This window comes from Balaenoptera ricei, chromosome 4, assembly GCF_028023285.1.
Source record: "Balaenoptera ricei isolate mBalRic1 chromosome 4, mBalRic1.hap2, whole genome shotgun sequence".
NCBI classification, from domain to species: Eukaryota; Metazoa; Chordata; class Mammalia; order Artiodactyla; family Balaenopteridae; genus Balaenoptera; species Balaenoptera ricei.
This window is the reverse complement of record NC_082642.1, coordinates 4,603,920-4,612,064: the sequence shown is the minus strand read 5'-3', so window position 1 is coordinate 4,612,064 and position 8,145 is coordinate 4,603,920. Positions and strand designations below refer to the sequence as shown.

At 39.0% G+C, this 8,145-nt stretch overlaps 1 pseudogene; it reads left to right on the top strand.

The window, feature by feature from the left end:
* Positions 1-6,853: 6,853 nt before the first annotated feature.
* On the top strand, positions 6,854-7,609 carry LOC132365163 (gamma-secretase subunit APH-1B-like; annotated as a pseudogene).
* Positions 7,610-8,145: the final 536 nt, after the last annotated feature.

The following is an 8,145-nucleotide window of genomic DNA, read 5'->3' as shown; positions in this document are numbered from 1 at the left end:
TGTCCAGCATCTTTAAAATTGTAGCACAATCTTCTTTTTAACTGAAACTCCCATTAAAATACGCAGAGGGAAATTGTACTTTCATAATCCACTTATTTCATATCAATTTGTAAGGATTAATCTGTATATTTGTATTAATTTCTACAAATCTAGGGGCATGGGAAAATTGTAGGCCCATGCCTACATGGGGCCTACAATATGTGTTTGAATTGATTAATATATGTTTGAATACTTTGAATTTTTAGATCGGGTGTCATAGTATTGACTAGAAACATCACTGATAATCACATTTGGGGAGAGAGAGTGGAAGATGGAGAATACTGAGTGTCGTTGGATTCACATATTTGGGCAGAAGGAACATATTAGACTCCCGGCATTATAAGCCTTTAGACAGAATAGGCTCTTTCATTACTAAGGTGTTCACCACGGTGGAGATAATTTGGAATCTTTATATTCTCCTTTACAAACCAAGGGTGCGTAGGTAAGCCTTATCACTCTTCTTTTTTTCTGTCTACATTTTAGTGCAGTTTACACTCTTGAAAAAACGCTAGCTGTCATTTAAAAGAATACGTTTTTTCTCCAGCTCTGGATTTTTGTGATTCTGTCTTCGTTATACCACTTATGATGGACTCATAGTCATAATAAATGAGGTTTTATGGGATAATCCTTAACCATTTTAGGGTTACAGATCCTTTTGAGTGTCTGAATCAGTCGGAGTTCTAGTTACAAGCAACAAAAGCCTATTCTGCCCAATGTAAGTGGAATATTGATCCATTAAAGGGATGTTGGGTAGTTCACAGAACTTCTGGACATGGTGATGAATTAGCTTTGGGCCTATGCAAGCAGAAACTATATCCAAAATCTTTCTGCAGAATTGGTGCCAGTAAGGACAGCCCTGCGGCCTCTCTGACATCCTCCATGCCATCCGGACTCACTCTTGGTATGACTGCCACCACCATCAGAGTGTACCCTCCATGCCCCCCACCATGTCTTCATTTCCAGTTCAGGAACAGTGGTAAAGGGACCAGTGTTCACAACTCCAGCTCTGCATTTGTCTGGTATTTTTAGGTTTAACAATGGGAAATGAACAAGGCTATCATATCCCAGGCAGATGAAGAAAAATTAAAAGGATAAATATCTAATACAAAATCTCTAATGAATGTAGATTCTCCCCCCCCAAACACACACACACACACACACACACACACACACACACACACAATTTTACGCATTTCTGAAGGTTCTTGAATTTTCAAGACTCATCTGTTGGGCTCCTGGAGAGAAAATGGGTCCTGGTGGTGCTGGTGGTTGTCATCATTATTTGAGAAAACAAATCCTGCTACACAATATAAAGCCTATAGAGAATTAGCTCTAATTTTCTAAATGAAATATTTAGACTTATTTATATAACGGTTTGAGTTCTAGATGAGAAGTGTGGGTATGGCTGTGTGTTTAAAATGAAAAGAGTTTATGTAAATAAACTCTTTCATTATGAGCTTTATGTCCATAAAATTCCTCAATTATCATCATGTTAATGAAATGAAATTTTTATTACTACCCATGTAAGTGTAATATTAGTCAGGGCCCCGTGTGTCCTGTCCTCAGCTGTGAATCATATGTATATGTATATGTATATCTATATCTATATGCAATCCAGCTCTCAGAACTAATTTCAAACGAATTTCAAATTTTTGGTTACATTTATCAAGAAATATTAAGGATCTAATTTGCAATTCATGACAATACTTGTTAAAATCTGCTCTCCTTACCTTCCTTCCCTCAGTCTCTCATATCCTCTAGAGTCTCTGGAGTTGTGCTGTCTCATAAAATAGCCACTAACCACACATAACTATTTAAGTTTAAATTAATTAAAATTAAATGAAATATAAAAGTTCCTCAGTCACACAATCCACATTCGTGTACTCAATAGTCACGTGTAGCTAGTGGCAATGTTGTTGGACATTTCAGGTAGAGAACAATTCCATAGTCGCAGAAAGTTCTACTGAACAGTACTGCTCTAGGGCCTCACCTCAACAAACCACCAAACTCTTTCTGACACCCACCCAAATTGCCGTCTGTCACCCCCAGCATCCTCAACTCTTTGAAATGAAATGGCAACACTCTGTTTCAACCCTTTCTCCTTTACTTCCATCTCAGATCACCTCCTTCTCTACTATTTTTTTGTTTTTTAAATTTTACATCACAAATAGATCCAGGGACTGAGCTAACAAAGACAGAAAGCTCTCTAAGAGAGATATAAGCGTGGAGTCAGGCAGGAAATATTTACATGTTAAGATGCCTTTTCACAATCACATCAGTATAATAATACTATTATGTACTAAATGTCTTCTGATGCACTCATGACTTCTAATGCTTATAATAACCCTTCAGAATAAAAATTACATTAAAGTTACATTAAATTTCATTTAAAAAACAAAAACCTGAGGCTTGGAGAACTTAAATCTGTTACCTACAGTGACACAGCTAGTAAGGAGTTAAGACCAGACGTAGATACATTATTTCCTAAATGTAGGGCCCACTTTCTCTCTGCTCTACCACACTGAAAAACAGTATCTCTCTGAAGATATAAAAATGGACATTCCCATGGCAACACAAGAAGACAAGGGTAAGATTCCCAAAGAGCTCCGTTAGATACGCTAAATGAGAAGCCTCTGCCACATACATTTTTAAATAAGCTCCTTGAGGAAAGAAAAACCGACTTGATCATATCCCGGCATAGTCTGGCCATGGGCATTTTAAAGATTCAAAATTCACTACGAAAATGACTAAGAAATGTTTTCCATTTTGGACTTCAACAACACTTTCCAACTCATCTAGTTTGGCCTTAAAAATAAGTACAAAAATGTATAGTCAAATAAGCAGATAGAAAAATGCCAGTTTTACCCTCATTACTGATAGTCTATGCAAAACCATCTGATTTTAATCTCCCCACTTGATTTACCTTATGTTTTAAAACTTCGTCCAGCCAGTGAGGAATAAATGCAAAACGAGTATAGTGTTATGTTCTAGGGTTTGCTAGAAATTCAAATGTGGGCGTTACCAGTTTGCTATAAAAATCAAGGTAGGAAGTATTTTAATTACACAAGCAGAAGCAGAAAATGCACTTATTTCCCTCTCAAAAATCAAGTTAAGAAAAAATATTTTCCTCTTCTGGAATTTAAGAAGAGCTTGGTTTAGAAAAATAAAATGATACATTTAGAAGAGAAAAGGGGAAGTTGGACCTTGCTAACCTCTCCATTTTCCTTTTCCCAGTTGTTCAGCACATTTCCATTTTGTCAACAGCAAAATTGTTTTTTAGAGTGAAATTGGACCAAATTCTAGCCCAGAGTATTGGTATTTGTCTCTTCCTGGCTTAGGAAGTGTGTGTGTATCTCCAGACAGAATTTCACACACATTATTTAATCAAGCTATACAATGGTTTTGCATGTGAAGTGAATTTGGTGAATTATATTCACTAATGTCTGAGAGCTCTTTACCAGCACCATATGTGGTTTCAAATATTAACAACAACTGTTGAATGGGAGATAATATAATTTTCAAATACTCTATCTGTTCAGTGAAGAAAGTACAGATTATGTTTTAATGAATCTTGATAGACTAAAGAATGAATTTATTCTACTCTTAAATGTGGATTATCATAGAACCAAGATGAGAAAAAGAGACAAACACAATGAGAAGAGACCACTACAGTGACTTTCAGGGTAGAAATAAACCTCTTCTCAGTTGTAGTTACATCTGTAGCCCTATCTTTTCTATTTTTTAACCTAACTAATCTTGAAATATTTTCCAACTCTACTGCCCTTGGTTTGCACTTAGCAAAGCATTAAATCCTCAGGATTTGTGAACAAGCTTTCTAATTAGTTCACAAACTACAGAAATGGTTCTAATAGTGGTCTAGAATTAGAAATAATAGGATGTCACCAAACACCGAACTGAAAGTCCTCAGTTATTTACCCTCACCCCCTTTCCAGGTCCCACTCAAATGTCACCTCCTTTCTTCCCTGACACCTACAGTCAAAGTGGCATCTCCTTTCCCTTCGGGCTGCCATTGCCACATACACTGAGTCTAATGAACTCGTGAAGAAAAGGAGTTTATTCCCAGCTAACAGCATAAGAATTGACTGGAAGGCTAGAGATGGCTCAGCAAAGATCAGCAACTAAGTCAGCCAAAGGGGATAACAATTTTATCAAAAATTTCAATCCTCAAGTCACTCTGGAAGACAGGCTGGTGGGCATGACCTGGTTCACAAGATCACACCTTGGCTAGAGAAATGCACAGCAACTGGAGTTACAGCTCCCCAAGACTGCAAGGGACAGGTAACTCCCAAACCAGAATCAGGCACTGTCATGAAAGAAGGGGGAAAGCAAAATGAGCTACGCCGTTCATTTGGCAACTCGTCAGGCTCTGCCTACCAATGCCCTCTGGTGTTCATCTTCAAATGTTATTTGAGTTGCATTTTATTATGTAACTTTTGATTAACTTACTTACATTTTATTTTTCCTACTAAATTGTTAGCACCTTAAAGGCAAAAATAACGTCTTTAAATTACCTACAGTGCTTCATACAAAGGAAATGCTCAATAAAATTTTATTGATTTAAGACTAAAAGCTATAATTGCTTAAAGGTTTGTTCTACATCACTGTAAAATCACTTTCTAGGTTCTTCAACCATTTATTTTGGAAACCCCCTTAAAAAGCTAGGTTTTTTGATATTTGCAGCTGTTTTTTCTTTCAACATATTTGGTATTTCCTTGGCAAGAGAAGCTGCTGGAATAGTTGCTGAGTATGAGAAGAATGTGTCAACAAATGAGGAGTTTAGCATTCACATAGGGCTTATTTAAATCTTAAATATTTACTGCACACCCTAAAGATATTAGTTATTGCAAAGTAATGAGACTGTACCCAGTAAACTAAAGGATCTGAGCTCCAAGAGTCAAATCATGTCAGACCGCTTTCAATTCTCCGCTGAAAATACTGCAAATTAGATCAGGTCCTAACCATCTACAGTGAACAAAAGGCTCTGCACAAGTGGCTATCAACCAGAACCCCAGAGGCTCGTCTCCCGCAGCTGCCCTTCACAGGCACACGCTGGTTGCAAGGCAAGCCATGGAAATGGGATGCCTTCCTTTTCCACTAACTGGCTTTTTCACTCTGGGTATTATTTGCTCCCTTTGGTCTTCAGCTTCCTCTCCCGTAAAATAAAGATGCTGGATCAGAACATCTCTATGGTCCCTCCTGACTCTACTATTCTTTGAATCTATGTATCTATGTCTCTCATCTTTAAATGAGCACCAAAGCATACTTTATACCTAGGAATAATGATAATAATAATGTCTAACATTTACTGAGTCCACACTATGAGCTAGGCTGACAGTTTTACATAGCTGTTATTGTTATTTACCACAGTCGTATCAGGTGCTACTGATGATCGCCATTTTCTATGTGAAAAAAAATGAACCTAATGTCCATATATGAGAAACTAGGTTTGTAACTAAGTAGCAACTTATGTAAGATCACAAAACTAAAAAGTTTTTAGGGTAAGGATTTATATCCAATTCCATGTCACTCCAGACCTTGAGTTATTCATTCCTACAGTCTACAGCCTTGAAAATGTCCAGTCACCATACATTCAGCCTTGTTAAATCAATGACGAGAGAGTATTTACCTAAACTACTGACTGAAGACTGTTTCAGAGCATTGAGCCTAGATTAACCAAATATCCACAACTATTTTAATACCAGAACACGGATGCGCTTTTTTTTTGCCGTAGTAGTACATTATCATTTCCTCATCATAATTCCCTCACTCATCATTGCCGTGTTGAAATGCGTGCTGTGAAAGAAGAGTAGGTGAGAAACCATCACTCGGCCCACCATCATCTGTGGAATGTCTATTTCCATGGGTCGTAACTGTCTGGAGTGCAGCAGGAGACTTCAATCTCAGTCATTTAAAGGAGTGGTTGGTCAGACTCATAGATATAGAAAACAAACTCTTGGTTACCAGTGGAGAGAGGGAAGGTAAGAGGGGCAAGATAGGTGTAGCAGATTAAGAGGTTCAAACTATTATGTATAAAATAAATAAGCTACGATGATATATTGTACAACACAGGGAGTATAACCTTTGAAATTTGTGAATCACTATGTTGTATACCTGTAACTTATATAATATTGTACATCAACTATACTTCAATTTTAAAAAATCAAAAAGTGAGGGACTTCCCTGGTGGTCCAGCAGTTGACTCCACGCTCCCAATGCAGGGGTCCTGGGTTGGACCCCTGGTCAGGGAACTAGATCCTTCATTCCACAAGTAAAGATTCCGCATGCTGCAACTAAAGAAGACCCTGCACACAGCAACAGAGATCCTTAGCTGTGCCACAGCTAAGACCCAGTGCAGCCAAATAAATAAATAAATATTTTTTGAAATAGTAAAAAATATAAAAAATCAAAACGAGAAAAAGCAGTGGTTGGTTTTTACAGGTGATTCTCTGGAAGGAAAGATCAAATCTGTGTTTGATTACTCTATTGGCTGAAGCAAAAACCTTACCTAAAACCAAATTGTACAAACGTAAGTTTATTTCTGTCACCCTCATTTTCTGCATGCTGCCCAGGCTAGCCTTTATCAATAGTGCTGCTTCTCTCTCCTCAGGCTTTATACCCTCATCCTCTCTCCTTTTCAAAACCTGTTCTTGGAAACTATTGAGACACATAATGTCCCAAAGTATTTAAGAGTGACAGTAATTAAAAGGTATGAGTGCTGAGACCATCTGTCTTAACATGGCTTAATTAAGAATGTACATCAGCTGAGGCCCCCGGACCGGCTTCCGCCGTTGCCATGACGGCGGCCGTGTTCTTGGCTGCGCCTTCCTTGCCTTCGCGCCTGCGCTCGCTCGCCGCATTTTCACCATCGCCACCGCCGTTGCGTATCATCTTCCCCGTCATTGGAGCTTCCTTCAGGTTGGTGTCTCTGCTGCTTCACTCCCTTGTTTGGTTCATGGTAGCAACCATTGCTGACGACAAAGATGGACCAATACAGAAATATCTGCCGGTCTTTGGAGTGTTAGTCCTTATCCAAGAAATGTGATGTTTTGCATATTATAAACTTTTTTTTTAAAGCCCGTATGGGTTTGAGGAGTATAAACCCAGGGGAGACAGCACCTTCTATGCGATTAATGGCTTATGTTTCTGGTTTGGGCTTTGGAATCATGAGTGGAGTATTTTCCTTTGTAAATACCCTGTCTGACTCTTTGGGGCCGGGCACGGTTGGCATTCATGGAGACCCTCCCCAGTGCTTCCTAAATTCAGCTTTCATGACGCTGGGATCATACTGCTGCACGTGTTCTGGGGCACTGTGTGTTTGGATGCCTGTGAGAAGAAAAAAGTGGTACGCCCTTCTTGTAGTTCTTCTCCCTTATCTGCTGGTGTCAGCCCTGAGCTTCATAAATCCTCGTTATGGATTAAAGCTGGTGTCTGCATACATCATCCTGGTGCTCACGGGCGTCTGGACCTTCTTCGTTTCTGCCGGAGACTGAAACTCTGCCTACTCTGCCAAGACTAGGACTCCCTCCTCTTCAAGCAGCGCTCCAGATAACCTCCAAGGACGGGCGCTTCTGAAACAGTAAGCTGAGCCTTTAGAAGAAGCACAACTGTGTCTTCTTCTAAAAGTGCATTTTTCTGGTGAAATTTAGAATAAACAGTACTATCTAGATACGATATGGCTTTCGTGCAACGGCTTTCTGAAAGGGATACATCAGTGGTGTGCAGCCTGGCTGCAAGTTGGAATCACCTGGGAAAACATAAAGACTAATGTTCTGGGCGCCACCCTCCAGATGTAATTGGTCTGGGCATTAATTGGTCTGGTAATTTTTTAAAGCTTCTTAGATAAAACTCCGATGTGCAGCCAGGTTGAGAACTAGCCACGTCCAAATAGGAACTTTCTGAGAACACCATAAGTAAATAAGAATGAGATGTTTAGCTATCTCCTAACTCAGTTTGTGTTGAGCAAGTAACTATCTGGATGTCAAATAGACGTCCTAGTTGGCCTTCGTCTTTTTAAGTTCTGAAGTCACAAAAGGCTAAAGGGCTATCATCTCTGTGAACTGTTTTCTCGTACTTCACTAGTACTCT